This window comes from Manis pentadactyla, chromosome 14, assembly GCF_030020395.1.
Source record: "Manis pentadactyla isolate mManPen7 chromosome 14, mManPen7.hap1, whole genome shotgun sequence".
NCBI lineage: Eukaryota > Metazoa > Chordata > Mammalia > Pholidota > Manidae > Manis > Manis pentadactyla.
This window is the reverse complement of record NC_080032.1, coordinates 69,037,877-69,057,284: the sequence shown is the minus strand read 5'-3', so window position 1 is coordinate 69,057,284 and position 19,408 is coordinate 69,037,877. Positions and strand designations below refer to the sequence as shown.

The following is a 19,408-nucleotide window of genomic DNA, read 5'->3' as shown; positions in this document are numbered from 1 at the left end:
TGTTGCTATGTTAATCTAATTCTGCCGCCTCTTGTTCCCTGTTTATTCTAGGAAAAAAGGAAGCAGAAGGATGACTGAAGACAGACATTCTAGTTGCTAACATGCCCGCCCATCACCACTTTGCCATACCTGTCATCATAACAGACTTGACGCTCTTGGTCTTGAGCTTTTTGCTGTGCTGTGTTCAAAGTCAGCAGGATAGCTAAAAGAAAGAAGGAAAGCATCTTTAAGTAGGAGTTATCCTCTCCCTTCTTTTAGAGAAATCTGGGGGTTCTCACCACTTGCATAGTTCGTAAAGAACAATACTAGTATTGCTGCTACACACGATGGGCCTCCAGTCTTTTATCTGATGGGTTGCTTCCAGCAGAACACTTCCTCTGTATGATTTATCACTGACTTCATTGTATTCCTGTTATTAAAACGGTCACTTGATAATACGGCTTCTGCTGTCTTCCTTAACTGTGATGAGAATGACAAATAATGAAAGATTAAGAAAATACAAACGTAATTGATGATACAGGAACAACTTTGGGGGAGGATTTAGGAAGAGCTTTCTGGTTTGTCAGAAGAGCAAAAGAAATCGCTACTTACTGCCAGGGAAAGTCTATAAAGGAGACACCCACGTTAATTTACTGTATCTAATTTAGAGTTAATTTAGCTCACAGAAATTTGGTGAAAAGTGAAGATAAGGTTTCTGACATGAAATTCCCTTAGCAAAAATGTTGGAAGTGGAGAGTTGGAAGTTGTGGGGAGGGTCCAGAGAGTCATTTGGTGGGGGAATAGCACCTCCAACAGCATGTTGGAAGGGAATTTAAGACAAACTGGCCTCCATGAAAGGAAATCAGGGATTTTTTTTTTTTAAGCTGGTATCTTACACCAACATAAAACATGAAATCCAGTGATTTCTGTGAACTCACTACTTGGTTCCTCTACTTACTCTCCTGATCTTGGGCATTAAACTGAAAAGTTGAACTAAATGCTCTCCAAAGACATGCTTATCTCACATACTGGGACTCCAAACAGAGTTTCTGAGGATAGAAATTGTTATTTTATCAGTTGTCTATGAAAAATTACAAAAATAAAGATGGTAATGGACACTAGGAAAATGTTTGAAAGAATACACCTAAAAAACAAAACTTTCCTTTGGGTCTAAGGAATAGAGCAGAAGGGTTAATTTTGTGCTCTGAAGTCAGATGTGGCTTGAAAAATCTGTCTTCATCACTTTTTAGTTGTGAACTTGCGCAAACCAGTTAATCTTTCTAAACCCATCCTCATTGTCTATAAAAGAAATAATAGTAAGTACTTAGAACATTTTTGTGAGAATTAAATAAGATTACACATAAAAAGTACTTACCTGGAATATTGTAGTCAATAACTAACCATAATCCTAAGCCTAATGCTAACCTTGATTCCCACGGATTTTTCAGAAATTTTCCATTTCAAATCTGAATCCTTAAAGTTCCATCTCCTGAAATGCTACTACCTCAAGGGCTCCATCTAGTGGTAGAAAGTTGAGAAAAAACACCAGGCTTTATTCAAGGACACTCAAACGTGTCTTCCAAATTGACTTCTACCTTTTGTGTTGTGTTTGTAAAACAATATTGTTTCTGATTAATGTACATGAATACGTATCCTATGACATAATTAAAACCAGTATCTCCCATCAGATATAGCTCTTTCATTTTCTTCTTTGAAATCTAGATTTTTCATCAACTTTATAAATCCAAATTTTACTAGAAAATGATTAGGTTAAATATAAGAGAATATTTCCTCCAAAATCTTTAAGTTTAAGATGGAGAAAATGAAGAAGGCCCAGAGTGTTGGAATGACTTTTCCACATTCTTATTGCTTCATTATGGGAGAAGAATTAGAAGAAAAGCCTGGGTCTCAACTCCCAAGAATGCATCCTTTCTATGCGTCATATGTATCAACGAAAATTTCAAATAGGTGTTACTATTGACGACTTTGGGGGCCTTTGCCTTACCTGAGTGCTCCCTTGAATACAAAGTCTTATTAACTTTCCTCTGCCTTTCATTTAAAAATAGTCTCCCCAGCCCTTTGCGAATTGGTATATACACAGAAAAAAAAAAGGTGTGAAATGTTGTCAGTAATGAACACCGAGTTGAGTAGCATCGTGTCCCAAAGCACGAGAGAAGGGAGATAAAGGCATACTGTTATCATCTTTAGTATTTTACTGTCATGGATTATTCACTATTGATAGACTTATTCTTCATGACGTGCTCTGCAATGCCTCCTCATTGTAAAAGTTTTCCATCTCAGGATCTAGAAAAGGCTCCTCGTTCAGATTTCCCAAGGTTGTTGAAATTGGCAAGAGGAATAAAAGCATGTCATAAAAGGTAAAGTACACGAGTCAATAATCCTAGGTGGAAGAGCAAGAAAACCACCACCAGCCACTCAAAGCTGTCTGGTATTCCTGAGAGAGGAACATTCTTAAAGAGCACGATGGCATTCAGACTTTTCTGGGTTGATGATCTGCGTTAGACCTCTGTCCCTGTGTAGAAGAGTTAAGTAGCCAAGTTCATCTTGCATTTCCATCACGTTATGCTTAGACTGCTCAGAGCTTCTGAGAGTACCTTCAGAGCCAACCACCACAGTCTTCCTACAAGAAAATAGAAAGTAAGGGGACTGTGAACATTTTTGCTGATTAACAAAATGGGTTGCTTCTAGAATTTTGAGAGCAAATGACCATTATTCAGGACAATACCTCTATTTAAATTAGATATGTTGAGCTCCCCAGTATGTCTCTCCAGTTTTTGTTGTTGTTTTTTAAAGAAACAACTACTTAATCTAGAGGTCTAAAATCTTATTTCTTGGAAGATATAGACCCTCTCTGAATGAAGACAGTTGGCATCAAAAATGTGAAGGAATAATGCAAAACCACAGACCCCATTGTGGCCTATTCTCTGACTTAAAATGTGATAGTCCCTCATGCTGACTCACATATATTTGTTCTTCTGTATGACACAGAAATACCTAGATTCTGCACTCTTTGTATTTTAGAATGAACAACTGTCATTGGCACAATTCTCAGGTTATTTCTTTCATCAATCATTAATTCTTCATGATGCTACTATGAAATTTAATTTCAAAAATTATGTGATGTTCATGTTTCAGCTTTTTTGGTTTCGTTTCCTTTTCTTTTCTCCTGTGAGAGCCGAATCAGCCTATCTCACTCAGTAGCAGTGAGCTTTCTATACGGTGAGGGAGGTGGAGCGCCTCTTGGTGTTGCAGCGGAGCACTGGCTGTTTAAGAGAATAATTTTAAAACCAGAGGCATCCAGGACATTAAAAAAATTTGCATTTGGACGACCTTGGCTGTAAGAATCAGGTTTGCTCGAAAATTTGAAAAGAGCAAGGAATGAAAAGAAGGCAGTCCTGCTACGGAGGAGATAACACTGCGGGCTCACCGAATCCCTCCTCTTGCTCTCCCCCAGGAATGAGGAAAACTGACTGCCCGGCTCGTGTGGGTGGCTAGAGCCATGTGACTGATTCCAGGCAATGAACATGAGTGCAAGGATCAGGCCATTTCTGCACATAAAGCCCTGTGTGGTTCTCTGGGCAAATGTAGAGGCCTTGGGTTTGGCTGATAGAGTCATAAGATTGAAGCAGCCGGAATTATTGAGTGACTGCACCGGGGGACACAGAAGCATTCAGATCCCCAGTGCACTTTCTATCTATGAGGGGGAAACAAACAAACAAAAACAAAACAAAAAACGTATTATCTTAAGACACTAAGATTTGAGGCTTGCTGCATAGTTAAACCAAGAAGAGAAAACTCCCTCAGGACAAAAGCTGGGGAACTTAGAAGCAAGACTGAACAGATATGATGGAGACAAACAGCTTTGTACTTACACCTACTGGCCTTTAAAGATAGACTTAAAAAAGAGAGACTTTATTGTTAATAGGTCAGGATTGATTTAATAGAGAATGAAAAGCAAAATCTTACAGAACAAAGTGGAATCATGTTCCCAGTAATAGTTGGTTTCAGAAATTATTGAAAGGTGCCCCCAATGGTATGATAGGAAATCATAAAAACAGCAATTGACAGGACACCAAAGTTCTAATGGCAAAACCAAAAAGTGAAGATAGTTGTGATGCAAGTCTTTGAGAAAGGCTCGTATCTGGAAGTCAGGAAGAACTCTCTTAAATCAGTAAGTAAAGAGAAAACCCAAAAAATCATAGGTAAATGATTGGACACTTCATACAACAGTAAATCCAGATGACCAATAACATAAGAAAGGATGTTCAAGTTGGAAATGCAGTTAAAACAACTAAGTTAGATAGACTTGAGAAAAAAATAGAGGCACATTAAAAAAAAAAATGGAACACTAGAAACCTAGTCCACTTCTTCAGGAGAAGATTGGAATACAGAGATATTTCGGCTGCTCTTGAAATAGTGCAATTTACTCACTGCTTGAAAAATCCAGAAGCTAGAAAAAAGCATGCTTGGGAAAAGGAGAGAGCTTGTAGAAGGGTTGTAACGTTCCCCACTTTGATAAGGGGGCATAGATTTTGCTACCAAAACATCAGGAGTTCAATTCAAGAATAAGTGGACAGAAATGTCCTTTAGGTTTATCTGGGAGGTATTATTCATATGTAAAATGCTATCAAGCTATAGAAAGAAGATCTATGCACTATACTGTGTGTATATTATGCCTGTGAGCATAATAATATACACACCGTATATATACATATATATGTGTGTGTGTGTGTGTGTAAGGTTGGCCAGGCTAAGCTCTGATGTTCAGTAGGTTAGGTGTATGAAATGCATTTTCAGCTTATGATAGGTTTATTGGGATGTAACCACATTGTAAGTCCAGGAAGATCTGTATATATTATGTTTTCTCCTATATGTGCATACCTATGATAAAGTTTAATTTATAAATTATGTATGATAAGAGATTAATATAATAATACTAACATAGAACAATTATAACAATATATCATAATAAGTTATGTGAATATGGTATTTCTCTCTATCTCAAAATAACCTATTGTACTGTACTCACCCTCCTTGTGATGATGTGAGATGATAAAATGCCTATGTGATGAGATGAATTGAGGTGAATGACAGGCATTGTGACATAGCGTTAGGCTACTATTGACCTTCTGACAGGCATCAGAAGGAGGATCAATGCTTCTGGACAGTGGGTGACCTTTGGTAATGGAAACCGTGGAAAGCAAAACTGGATAAGGGGGGACTATTGTACAGGACTAAAAGATTTAGGGTCCTGCTGGGGAAAAAGACATATGTCCTTTAGAGCAGAAAACTTGGATGAAGGCTAAAGTTGGTAGACTTCCCTATTACAAATAAGGGTGCCCTGCTTAAAAAAAATACCATGGAAGAAGTCATAGTCCATTTAATACTGTGATGCTAGGAACATGTTTTTAATGAGCAAAAAAAGAAAATGGAAAGTTGTAGGTTCCTCATAAGCTAATGGGAAGAATTCCTTAAGTAAACCATGGGCAATATTTATAAAATTTTAAGGAAGACAGAAAGATTCACATTCTATTCTCTGAGAGGGAATATAGAGATACAGCATAAAATCACTATTAACTTCTTACAGGAGTTACTTCTTCTACTTGATTTTTGCTCACAGTTTGTAAACTACAGACATCTGGTAGAAATTGATAATCCAAGTTGAAAACAATAATTTTTCCCTTTCATTCTTTGTTTTTCTTTTTTCCATTTTCCTACCACAGTGGCTGGCAGTAGTAGTGAGGGAACATTGCTTTTGCTCATTAAATGTTTTTGCTCAAGGCAAATTTTCTTAAGTAAGCTATAGAGATATTTTTGTAATATTCTTCTATGAACAATTATCCTTTTTGTTCTGTGGAAAATGGGACATACAAAATGCTGTGGGTGAAAAGCAAGGGGATATCTTACAGTTTTGGAGCTGCAAGGACCTATAATTACCCAAGTGCAGGATGGCTTAAGTTCATTCACAATGAAAGTTAAATAGAATCCAACTGGTATCTGAATGGCTTGGACAAGATGAGCAGAAGATGAAACTGCAGAGCTGAGTATTTTGGAATTTAGGGTTTTTTGTGTTTGTTTGTTTGTTTTTAGGATTTTAATTTATAAGTCCTAGAAACTTTTCTTTGAAAAATTGATAATAGGAGGTCTTCTTCTTTTGGTGGTGTCTTTCATTGTAAACTTTGGATTCATTTTGTAACTATAGGACAATGGGTTTGTAACTGGGGACTTAGGAGGAGAGAGGCTTGTTTATCCTTCTCCATACATTTTTGTCCTTGTTCTCATGTTTCCAATCCCTTCTCCTTGCTTTCTCCCCTCTGCATACCTTACCTTCCTTTCTGCCCCTTCTTGGGGTTAAAGGGTTTGCTAATCTGCTGTTCAGAACCAAGGATATTAGGATATTAAGTAGGCAATATTATATTAGGGGTACATTTGGTTTTTCAGGATCCGTATGAGTATACTTTCTTGTTCATCTATTTCCCGGAGCAAATCCTAGCTGGACTTGCTCCTCAGAGGCAGGCTGCTCATTTTCTTCTGTCTCCATCATTTGGCTAGATCATTAAGTAGGCAAGAGTCCCCTCTGTGTTCAGCCTTTTTGAGAGTCAGAAGCCTTCCTTAGCTCTCTGTACATCTATTCCAGTTTATACCAAATCGCCCTGCATTGCCCAGGGTTTACCCAGATAATATCAAATGTTACAAAGAAAGCCTTCCATACACCCACATTTAACTTACTGAAATATTGTATGTGCACTGATCATCACTTACACTAAGTACAACCAAAATGGAAAAGAGATGACATATGTTAGCAAACCTAAAGAAATAATATACAATTGAGCCAAAAGATTTTCGAGATTGAAAGAAAGAGAAAAAGGAACAGAAGTGCATGGTTCCTGTGGCCAGCCATACGAGTGGTGACGATTGGCCAATGTTCTTTTTCTCCCTGCTCTTCCTTTTTAAATAACAGGATTTGTCAATGTTCTTGAGAAAAAGATTGAAGAATTAATTCAGGACACCGAAACCACTGACTAACAAAGGGTTATAGGACCTGATATGTTGCTGTTAAAGCAAAAACAGGTGCCAAGTACTTTAAATTGGGGTAATGACAGGATTATCATGGGCCATTTTGTCAATATGAGGTTTATCACCTCAAATTCTAACTTGAGTTCTTAGCTTCATGGCAGTACGCTTTTCTCTTGCACCCTGTTCTTTTCACATAAGCTCCTTTGTTAGGAACCCTGAAGCAAAAATCTGGATGGAAGGATCCTGGATGACTGTTTCAGGGACGTGTAAAGACACCAAATCTCAGCCTGTCTTCTAAGATCTTTCAGTCTTAACGTTCTTTCCCATCCTAGTCCACTGGACTGGCTTTGACTCCCCTTCCCCCATAACATTACTCTGGAAAGGCCACCCATCCTCTCCACACGCCCTGGATATTGTGCTTGGAAATAGAGGCAGCCTGTGATGCCCGGGGTGCTTAGTGACTGAGCAGTATACCTACCTGGCTGCAAGTGATCCCACAAGTGTAGCTGCTTGTTAGGAGGTAAACTGTGAGGATACCTCAGGTCAGCAAGAATGGTTGAGACAAGCCGAGGACCATCCCAGCAGTCCCCTTCCTTGACTGGAACTTAGTTATCTTCAGCTGGCCCTCAGTTCTATCATTGGAAGTGGGTTCTGCTCTTTGTTCACCTGTCTCCACAAAGACTGTGTAGGTGGAGAATGGTGGGTATTTTCCATTGACATTTTTAAAGTACCCTGAGGTCGGAGATCTTTATCTGTTTTGCTTAGTAATATGCCTCAAATGCTTAGAAATGTGCCTAGGCTATTTCTCATTGGCTCAACTGGAAATAAAACATAGGTTAATGACTCAAGTAATGAAAGAACTTTTGTATTCAGTAACCTCTGATCAGTACACAGGAAGCTTTTACTTTTAGTTTGTCTCAGTCCATTGAGGCTGCTATAACAAAATACCACGGACTTGATAATTTATAGACAATAGGAATTTATTTCTCACAGTTCTGGGGGCTGAAAGTCCAAGGTCAGGTCGGGCAAGGGCTCTGTCAGATTGCAGACTGCCAGCCTGGTGCTGTGTGCTCACACCGTGGAAAGGTGGGAGGATCCGTGAGAGTTCCTTTTACAGGAACACTACCCCCATTCACAAAGGCTCCACCTGTCGCGCGCCCCGTCCTCGCCGGCAAGAACAGCACGCAACAACAGCAGGATTCTTCTGCAGAAAGCTTTAATCTTCAGCTCTTTTGTGATACAATCATCAGGGGAAGGACCCAAAAGGAAAGACTGGGCTAGCTATATAGTTCTCATGCTCCAAGCTGATTGCGCGCTGCCTGTGATGCTTCATTAGCATAGCTGCTACGATACGCCAATTGGTTAGCAGGTGAAGGTCTAATTAGCATGTGGTATGCGGCCAGGAAGTGGCGGGATTATCCAGAAGTAGTCTTTGTTTTGCCTACAACTTTTTCTCAAGCTGGGCGCCATTTTTGGGTGCGGCAGGTATGGCTACCAACATCCACCCTCATGACCTAAGTACCTCCCAGAGGCCCCACGTCCTAATGCCATCATCTTTGGGATTAGGACTTCTATATATGAATTTGGACAGGGGTTGGGAGTGGGGGGGAATGGGGGACACAATCATCCAGACCATAGCAATTTCCTAACATACTACTTAAAATCCACAGCCCACTCGTGTGTATTTATCCATCTCCTCCAGAACCTCACAACAGTGACGACGGAAAATGTGCTCTTCCCTTCACAATAGAGTACATGCCTCCAAAGGCTGGACTTAATTCTGTCTGTAGGATTCTTTGTTTCCCTCACTTGAAAAGTTAAAGATAAAAATGATAACATTGTGTTTTCGATTCTCTTAACAGAAGCCACAAATATTCTGCCATAACATTTTTCAGCAGTTTAAAAAGCAGTTCTTTTCCAGACATGCCTTCAGGGTGATAGAATTCCAGTCCCTGTAATTGAACTTGAGTGTTTCTAAGTCTTTTGAGCAGTACATTGCCAACCGGCCCTTGTTTAAAGCCCTTAGGGCAATTCTGACGACTTTGTTTCAGTGTAATCATTTCGTGAACATCTGCCTCTCCTGGCATGTGAGCTGCATGAGAGAGGGGAGCATCTGTTTTGTGCAGCACTGTTTTTCTCACGTTATTTGTCAACATCTAGAACCTAGGAAGCACCAGGTTGAGCTAACAATGCAAATGGATGGACAATGCTTTGCATCTGTGTGTTGGTGTATAGTTGCACTTCTGGGGCTGTTAAAAATTTTTTTTTTCTGACTTTATCCTTAAATCCTTATTTAAAAATAAGGAATATCCTTTATCCAAAAAGTCCTTTAAAATTAGCCTTACCTATCATGATTTAATGTAATAAAAGATGCCAGATGTGAGTTCAAAGTAGTAGCAATAATAATAATAATATTTACTATTTATCAAACAGACAGCATGTGATCACAACACTTCTAAGCTCTCTAAATCTAAGCTTCCCTATAATATTTTGAAGGCAGAACTATAATAACATTTTGAAGATGAGAAACTAAGAGATGGGAAAATTAAATAACTTTTAAAGTGACACACTTGATCATAATTTTTTTTTTTACTTGTTCGTAATTTGAGGTGAAATCTGAACCCAGGCTGCCTGGCTGTAGATTTGGGGTTTTAATAGCTGTGCTGTCCTGAGCATTGAGTCTTTCTCTGCTGCTCACTATTAGTGTGAGTCTCAGTTAATTCTTGGACATATTTTTCTCAACTTGAAATTCTAATAATTATCTCAGACTTGTGCAGAGGATTTACTGATGTAATTTCTGAATGGTTTGGAAAATGCAAGATCATGTCAATTGATACAGAATGGCCTAAGATAATTATTCATTTTTAGTCAATTCAATGCTTCCCTGATCTATGTGTTGATCAGAGATTGATGAATACAAATAATCTTTCATTACTGGTAGTGTTCATCTGAATCTCACTAGCAGTTGAGCCAATAAGAAATAGCTAGAAATAAGGGAAACAATTAATGTGGATATTAATAATTAGTAAGTGGGTATTAGTAATAGAATGGGCAAATGCAACAAACTTCACCTCCAAAGAAATCTTTGAAAATGAATTTAAAAATGAGGACTAAATCCTTAGCCATCTGGAAAAAAAGAGAGAATGTTATTAGGAAACCAGAAATGTTACGTATGTCTACAAGACAGAAATTTGACAGGACTGAACTGAGGAAGGAAATTTGGTGCGAAGATAAACACTAGATAAAACAGCTGAGATGGACGAAATCAGTTCTTAAGACTCTTCTAACTCATAATTAATGAAAATTACAAGGAGCAGGGAGCCAAGAACAATCATCAGGGTGACTGCTTAGTGATGGAATGTGAAGCAGTCAGGCAGGTTGGCCCTGCTTCCACACCTCCTGTGCAAACACAAACATTCTCTCCCATACAAGCACATGTGTACACACACATGCACGCACACACACACACAGAGTTCAGCAGTAAACAGTTGAACATCTGCTTCCACACTGGCAAAGTTAGAATGAATAACTGGGTCACAGAGGCAATACAGCATTCCAGGTGTCTGGCAATACCCAAAAGGAATGGAAAAATCCTCATAGGAATGAACAGGAAGATTCTGGACTAGATTCCAACCGTTTTTGCCCCAAGTGGAGGCAGGCAACAGTAAAAAGTGTCCCCAGTCAGGGAAAGAGGAATTCCCAAATACAGATAAAAGCCTGCAATCAAGATAAGCAAAATACTCAGAGAAAAAACAATTTCATTAAAGAGAGGTACCAAATAGAACAACAATAAGAAAAAATGAATAAACAAATAAAAGTCACAGATATTGAAAAGAAAGCAAGGGAAGAGTCACTGTAGGTGATGCAATGGCCTTTATGGAAAATGCAAGCAAAATCAAGTGACAGACTGTTCAAATTAATAAACAACTTCTCTACATAAAAGATTACTTAAAGGATTTAAAATCATGTCTGGCACATAGTAAGTACTATGTAAGTCTTAGCTATTTAGGCAGCAGTGACCTGTAGAAAATGCAAATTTAAAAAAAATTTACAAAATCTCTAAGAGCTTTGAAAGAAAAACATAAATGTTACTAAAGGATATAATGAAGAGGTAAATAAGTGGAATAGTGAACCACATGTAAGAATGAGAAGAATAAATATTGTAAAGATATTAAGTCTTCCTGAATTTTTCTATAAATTCAGTGAAATCTCAATCCAAAAATCATAACAGAATTGGTCTGTGAAATTTACAAATTGATCCTAAAATGTACATAAGAGATTAGGTGAGTGATCACTGTGTACATTAGGAACAACCATTGCAATTCAGAGAATTAAGAATTTTAGATATGACATGAAAAATCTTTTTCAGTGCATTGCTGAGCTAGCCCAAATCAAAGAAAATGCCCACAAATTTAACAAAATAAAGTGAAGGCAATAACCGATGGAGAGAAGTAAAACCTGAAATTGGGATCAGACTAAGGGTATCTACCCAACCAGATCATAGCCCAGGAAAGAAATCACAGACACAAAATGCAGTAATCACACAAGTTTACTAGTGAAAAACCATTAGTGAAGTTGGAGACTAATTAGTAGAACCAGCCCCTTCCCCTGCCACATGCACCTGGAATACAAGAAGGCTACAATCTTATTGTGAGGGTCAACAATAAACAAATATTTTTTAAAAAATGAGACTCCCTTCCTGAGAAAAGGAACAACAAATTTATTATGGTTTCAACCTTGGAAATGAGCAGAGAGAGGGGAAAAAAATTTCTACTCTTAACCACAAGCTAGCCTTCCAACATATTTGCAACATTTAGTCCTCAAAATTCCAGCCTGGGAATTTGTTTTAAAGTGATACATCAGTTGCTTCTAAGAAGCAGAAATGGAAACCTTTGTGAAAGGAAGCAACTTGAACACAGATTCGCAAAGAATACCTGAAGATAGATTGCTCAGAACTGGAAGTTATGGGAGAATTCAAACACACATATGCACACACACACACACACACACACACACACACACACACTCACACTCAGCATACAAGCATGCACACAAATGAGGAATCGGGTTGTCACAAGAAAAAACCAGTAGAAACAAAGGGCTGTAATCTGCTACTACTTAAATAGACCATACTCTTTTTTTTCTGTTTGCTTGAAAAGATGGAAATGTGATAGAAAAGGGAAACGCAAGCAGAGACATCCACAGTGGATGTCTCGAGAAATACATATTAATCATGTGTACATTGGGAATTCAAATGTTCTTAGTAATACAGTTAAGACATAGTCTTTACTTTCAAAGACATCATAGTTGAACTAAATAAATAATAATTATACATGTTAAAATAACATAGAAGTCAGTGATATTAGCCCCAAAAGAGATAGCCTGAGCCACTGTGGCCTGAAAGGCTCAGAAGAATTAGGTGGAATTTGAATTGTGCCTGGAAAAAATAGGATTTGCACAGCATCAGGGAAGTGGGATATTTTGCAGAGTAGGAGGGGTACACAAAAATGAAAACTCAAAAGGAATCTTCAGCTAATAGGGCAGGTACTTGAAACTATCTCCCAACACTTCACAGAAGAGTGACAAGAAAAATGCGTCTAAAGGAAGCAATTGGGCAGCCCCCAGGAAACAGACTAGAAGGGAGCAGGATCACATGGAAATACAGTGGTAGAAGGCAAATTAATTAATTCATTAATTAACTACTGCCTATAAAATAAGTAAATAATGGGAAAAAAACCATCAGCTAATTGTAAATATGAGCATCTCTTATACAATCGTGTACGTGGGAAGCATGTTCAACTGGAAGTCAGGAGACCTAAAATTCTCTTCCTGGATTTACTACAGATAAATCCAGCTTTGAAATTCAGATGATCTGGGATTCAGCTTTTATATTTGAAAATTGGGGAGGACGGAGTTCTAGGCAGGAGGACGGATTAATCAATGATCTCATTCATGCATGCAGCTGTACCTTTGACTTTACAAACCAAAGTGGAATGCTCAGTGTGTGCATCGCTCCAACACGCAGAAAAGGGTGCTCACAACGACAACAGAGATTTCCTCAAGTACAGTTAACACTAATTAATGCCTTCTCATTTCTTAGACTGAGTTTCATTACCCAAGAAATCCACAAGGTGGCAATAACACTGAATCAAAAGTAAACGAAGAGTTGGATTCTAATAGGCCTCTTCAATGGCTAATGTTTACAAATTTCTTTTTTCCTGTTTTTATGATGTCACCGAGGCCAGAGAAGCTGGGGGAACAAAGGCTGTACACAAAGTAGGCTGCTCATGACTCTCACAGGACACCCAACTATGATCTACACCCTTTGCAGTCCTCACAGTCATGTAAAGGAGATTATAATCCTCACCCTCATTTTACAGAAGAAACTAGGAAGAGAGAAGTTACCTAAATTTTCCGAGGTAATAGATATATTAAGTGATGGAGCCAGGTTGCCCACCTGAGTGTCTCTTGTCAAAGTCCAAGTTCCCTTCCCCACACTCACTGAGAGCTCTGGACAAAATCCATTTGATTTACAACAAGTGACTGTCTTCCCTAACCATCCTCCTCATTGATACAGAAATGAGACATCTGATATTTTCTTTATAACTGCAGGGAAGCTTAAAAGATTTGACTCATTTTTAGCACAGGACAATACAAATAATTCCCCAGGCACTATTAATAGTTTTTTTTTTTTTTTTGGTCTCCACAGCAATTTCAATTTTAGCGTTTATTGCAGAGTCTCTCACATTTCTTTCCTGCCACTTACATGGAACAGGAACAATTTTTCATTGGCTGTAATCTTAATCAAGGCACTTGGAGGTAGACATAACGATGGCATTCGAACTTGATTAAAGAAAAAAAAAAGATTTTTTTGTCATAGAATAAAGGTACATTCCCAAAATCCCAAAGACAGGAAGTTTCTTCAGGTCATAGAGAAGATTAGAATCCTTATCAAAGCATTGACTAGAATCATAATCAAATTATTATGTCAAAAACTTATAGTAAATGCTTGGTGTTAGTCTACAGAGGAATTACAGCAATTGCTCATATTTTTTCTTTCTATGTTCTCCAGTCCGTGATTTTTCTTGGCATGTCTGGGCTATGGCCCCTTTGAAACAACTGGCTTTCTCTTCTCTAGACCCCAGAGCCCTTGGATTCACACATCCTTAGTTCCAGCAGAGTCTGGCCCACAGATTCCTAACCTGTGAGCGAGACAATTCAACACGGCTTGGCTGTGGCTGTACAGTAACTGAGCACAAAGAAGGGTGCTGATTATCAAAGAAGTATGTTCTGAGTCAGGCAGACACCCCAGAAAATGTGCATAACACCTGGCTAAATATCTCCCTGGGAAATTAGAAGGAACATCGGGATGAAATTCTAAACCATTCTGTGTGTCCGTGTTTTCCTCTTTGCCAATGGTGCTAACTATCAAACCATAACTGGGGACAAAGCTTTTGATAACTTCAGAATATTTAAAGTTAGGCCTAAATTAGAAAATTCTGAATTTATACCTCTATATAACTCAGCCTGCCTATTTTAAAATGAAATATTGTGTAACAATAAAAAATTGTGCCTAAATGACAGATCAAGTTGAAATACACTTAAAATCACAAGAGATTAAATTTAACATACTGGAAGACTTCTGATTAAAGTTGGAGTCTCTGAACTAGGTTGTCAGTGGCAATGAACATTTCTTTCCTGGAAAAAAATGGCCCTTATATAATAAAGCAGATCTAACAAGGATAATTAAACATCCTGATTAGAACCAGGTCGGTGAATTTCCTTTTTTAAGTGACAACCAACATTTATTCTATTTAGCAATAGAATAATGGAAAAGTTACCAATATGTTACAAATGTAAACTATTTCTCAAAAGCTAAATGACATGCTGCTTATATCCTACATCAGTGATTTTCAAAATGCGGTGCCCTTCTGAATTGCCTGGAGGTCTTGTTAAGGCACGCCTTGCTGCCTGCCCCTGCCCCTCCTTGAGTTTCTGATTCTTCAGGTCTGGTGATGGTCTGATGATTTGTACAGATGACTGGGGCTGCTGCTGGTCCAGGCAATGTGCTCTGAGACCTCCTCCTCTAAATGAGCACAGAGGAACTCTTCCTTCCTTCCTCCCTCCTTCACACTTTTCTCCGTTCCTTCCTTTTTCCCCTCTTTGGTAGCATTAGGGTCCTTTTCCATGTTCACTTTAAGAAATTCAGCAGTGTGAGGTGTCAAGTGTCAATCCTGCTCAAACAGTGTGATTTAGGGGACTCAGGTCATTATGAAAGGCAAAGGGGAGATTTTCCTTGGTGCATTCATGTTATGGTTAATAGAGGGTAGGGAGAGCTTGTGGGGAATCTGAAATTTAATGCAGGTCTGCCTGTGTTTTAGCATCTCAGTGTGGTGCTAAGTCTGTGATGGTCTTACTGTTGTCATCACAGACTGTGGTATGGTTGCCCTCACATGTTCACAACTGTCTGTGCAAATGACCTGCACAATGCAGAGAGCGGTTTAAAATGTGTGAAAACTTCATCCAGATCCTCAGAGCTTGTCCATTTGTCTTTTTTTTCAGCTGTCTTGAGCTATAATTGATTAATGAAATTGTAAGACATTGAAAGTGCACATCGTAATGATTTGATACACATATGCCTGGTGAAAGAGTCCTTCCATCTAGTTAATTAACACCCATCATCTAAATATCCATCTCTTTTTTTCAGTGACAACTTTTGAGTTCTACTGTCTTAGCAAATTTCAATGTTACAGTACAGTTTTACCACTGTAGTCACCATGTTATACATGAGATCCTCAGACCTCATTCATTTATAGCTGAAAGTTTGTACTCTTTTACCAACCTCTCCCTATTTCCCCCAACCTCCAACCCTCTGGCAACCACTTTTCTACTCTGTTCTCTCCCATTCCACAGGATGCCTTGTCATTTTGCTGATGGTGTCCTTTGCTGTACAGAAGCTTTTTAGTTTGATGTAGTCCCACTTGTTTATTTTCACCTTTGCTTTTCATGTCACACCCAAAAAACTCATTACCAAGACTGATGTCAAAGGAGCTTTGAGAACTTTAAGAACTCCTGCTCTAAGCTCAGGACCAAGGAACCATTTCTAACTCGTACTTTTCTGGGCTCACACAGAGTTACACCAAACACAATCAAATATGCCAAAGACTATAAACAAAAAAACAGCAAAATACTTAATTGGCTTCCTTCTTAGGGTTCTGGTTTATCTGAACTGTGGGGATAATGGTAGGCAGGGTAGTTAAATATATATAGATACATTTAAAAAAATGACATCCCATATTCTCTCAAAGAGGAATGAAAGCTCAAAAGCTGAAGTCAAGGCTAGTACCAGACAAAATGAAAGGCAAGGAAATATGTGTTCAGGTTGTTACATGTTTGTGAAGGATTATAGTATAATGGAATCATTATAGATTTTGTTGTCTGGCCATTTACCAAATATGGAACCTTGTGTATTTTCATAATACCCATTAAAGTGATGCTGAGAACACTATCAGATAACATATATTAAAATGGCTAGCACATAGTAGGCATTCAAAAATAATATATTAGAGACCTATTATGGGCAAGGCACTCAACTAGGAGCATTAGCTTGTTAAAGCCTCACAAGAGTGCCCTGAATCGTCATCATTGTCAAGGCCACCATTCCCATTTGGCAAACAGGAAAACAGAATCCCAGGATCACTTGAAAAACTTCGAAGTCACACCCTCAACCATTTGAGAACAACGCTTGCCTTCTACAAAGATGAGTTTTCTTATGTCCCTTGTCTTTCCCATCTCAAGTTCCCTGGCTAAGGTTGTGAACCAGAGATTCCCATTGCACAGTTAGCTGATTTCTGGGCCTTTCCCTTAGCTTTCTTGTACATAATGTCCATTACATTCATATCTGAATCCATCAAGACCGTGTTTGCCAGTCTTAACTCGGCAAAATTAAGATGCAGGGAAATTTATTTTCCATAATGAGTCTCCATTTTATCCTCCATTGCTCCAATAATCCTTTCAGTCTTTCTGATAGTAGATCTTATTACCAGGGGAAAAAGAATCTGACCCCGAACTTCTATAACAGAGCTGCTCATCCTCTCTGACTACTCAGTATGAAAGAGTCTGTTTCATGGCATGAACTGATCTGTTTGTATTAAGCATGCTATAAATGATCAAAATGCCTTGGGAGGGCACTTTTATCCTCTCCTACTTTCCCTTCATGAGGAGATAGGTACCTGCCCAACAAGGGCTGCCACCTCTCCCAGTCAAATATTAGCTGTTTGTCAAGATGCCACTCAAACATCACTTCCTTCATGATTCTTTGCCTTCTTCCCAGAAATTTCTCAGCCTCCCCATACCACAACACTTGAAGTCACTTTTTCCCTTGTTCTTTTCATGCCCAACTTTCTATCTCAAATCCTGCGTGTGTTCTCTTATTCCCCACTCAACTGTGATCTTTAAGAGCGCACATTTACTTGCACATCATTCGTGTGGTGCCTGCCTTTCATGAGAGACTCTGTGGAGAGTGTGTGGTGAGGAAGCCCAAACACCAGATTCCCAGAGACTCTCTCCGAAGGAGCTTGGAGCAACGAGGGGAGGCTTCAGAGAGAAAGTAAAAGTTGAACAGTCTTGAAGGAAAGCTCTCAGATATGCAGAGAGGAAAAGGGTATTCCAAGTACACAAAATAATCTGTAAAATTGCATGGAGATGTCACAGCACATGAAGAAAAAGGATTTGTAAAGGAGGCCATACGTTTAACTAGCAGGCAGATGTGACCCAGCAACGCTGCCACTAACCCCTTGTCCTACGGTGCTAGGCAATGCTGCTCTATCAAGAGTCTCCTTCATGCTGAGCTCAGATGGGTCCTCGCCTCAGAGTCCTTCTTAACCAAACCACCCAGGAAGCCATTCCCCATCAGATGAAGTCTGCACACATATGAAATCCGTTTGCCGTAACTTCCCTAACTGAAATGTGTGAGTCTGTATTTTGTAGAATTTCAGCTGGCGGGTGGGGTGGGGGGCAGATCTTTTATAGTAGGGGCAACTTTCTGTGTGAATAACGCAAATTAATTCTCACAGGTGTCAGCCTTCAGTCCACATGTCAGATGAGAACAAAGAGATGCTAGTGTTGCTGAAGGTGGACCAGGGTCTGGGAGAGAGGAAGCAAGGATAGGGCATGCTGGGTCAGGCCCCGCGAATCTGTTACATCCGTTCTTCCTCTTACCTTTGAGGTGAGTGATGGCCAACAGAATGGGTTAGCTGGCCGGGTAGGTAAGCACCTTTCTGGGCTACTGCAGTGATGACATTTTGGTAGTTATTCTGAAATTTTGTTTTAAAACTCTTTTGATTCTGCTTAGGTCCATGGTGCACTGCTCCGGGAACTAACCTCTCCCAGTAGTAACAGTAACATCTTTACTATCACAACATTCACACACATTACATAAAGCTCATTAATGCCCCCAGAAGGCGGGTCTTTGGAAGTTCCCCTCTGTCCTCCACCTTGCAATCAGAGAATAGAGTGTTTTATGGGGCACAGATACCCTGTCATTATTAACTCAGTTTTATGAGGCACTCCTAAGTTTTCAAAAGTCTTTAAACCTTTTTTACAAGCTACTTTGCAAAGCAGTACTGAGAAATGGGTCAGCATTGTGATGGTCCTTTACAGAGAGGTCAAACAGGCCTCAAGCTAGCAGGCTATTTTCTGAAGGGCTGACAAGCAGTGGCAGAATCTTTCGTATAACTAGGAACTCTTTTGCAGCTTTGACACAAGCACTGCAATTGAGCGACAAGAGTTAACCAGATAATGTTACTTTAATCTTCGTTATCTTGGAATTTGATTGCATCTGCACAATAGCTAGATGTTGCAGATATTAAGATGGATAAGCAACACAGTATGTCAAAAATATAACGGCCCATATTTATTATATATGATGTGTTATATATTTTAATTTGGGTGCTTCGACATAATAAGATGTTCACATTATGCTCTTCTCTTCACCACCCTCATTTTGCTCCCTTCCCCATCCTTCCAAGTAACCATTATAATCATCATCAATTACAAAGATGTCCTGTTGTCTGCTTCTAGACTTTTTACTTCTTGGTGCACCACTAAGAACTACAATTCCTCTACTGTGCTGAGCTCTGTGATTTTATCCTAACTATTGATAGATTAACACATTTTAAAGGTAACTTCAATTTGTAATGATAGAAAAAGTTAAAATTATTTGAATGTGTGACACACACACATACATTGTAAATACACATAAAAAGCCTGAAAGGATTAAAAAAACATGTTTTTAAAATTGTTTTTACATACAATTAGTTAATACATTATACTAATAAAAATTAGTAAATAATTTCAAGCATACAGAAAATTGCAATTATAAGCATAGTAC

At 38.8% G+C, this 19,408-nt stretch overlaps 1 long non-coding RNA gene across 2 annotated transcripts in view; it reads right to left on the bottom strand.

Annotated features, from left to right (window-relative positions):
* LOC118923305 (uncharacterized) overlaps positions 1-19,408 on the bottom strand; it is a 43,217-nt gene that overhangs the window by 3,961 nt on the left and 19,848 nt on the right. The window contains exons 2-4 of one of the 2 annotated variants that reach the window (XR_008993893.1): positions 2,560-2,620; positions 1,405-1,497; positions 130-459 (exon numbers count right to left, since the gene is read on the bottom strand). This is a non-coding gene — a long non-coding RNA (uncharacterized LOC118923305). The remainder of the gene's footprint in view (positions 1-129; positions 460-1,404; positions 1,498-2,559; positions 2,621-19,408) is intronic. The other variant, XR_008993894.1, reaches the window with a different exon arrangement.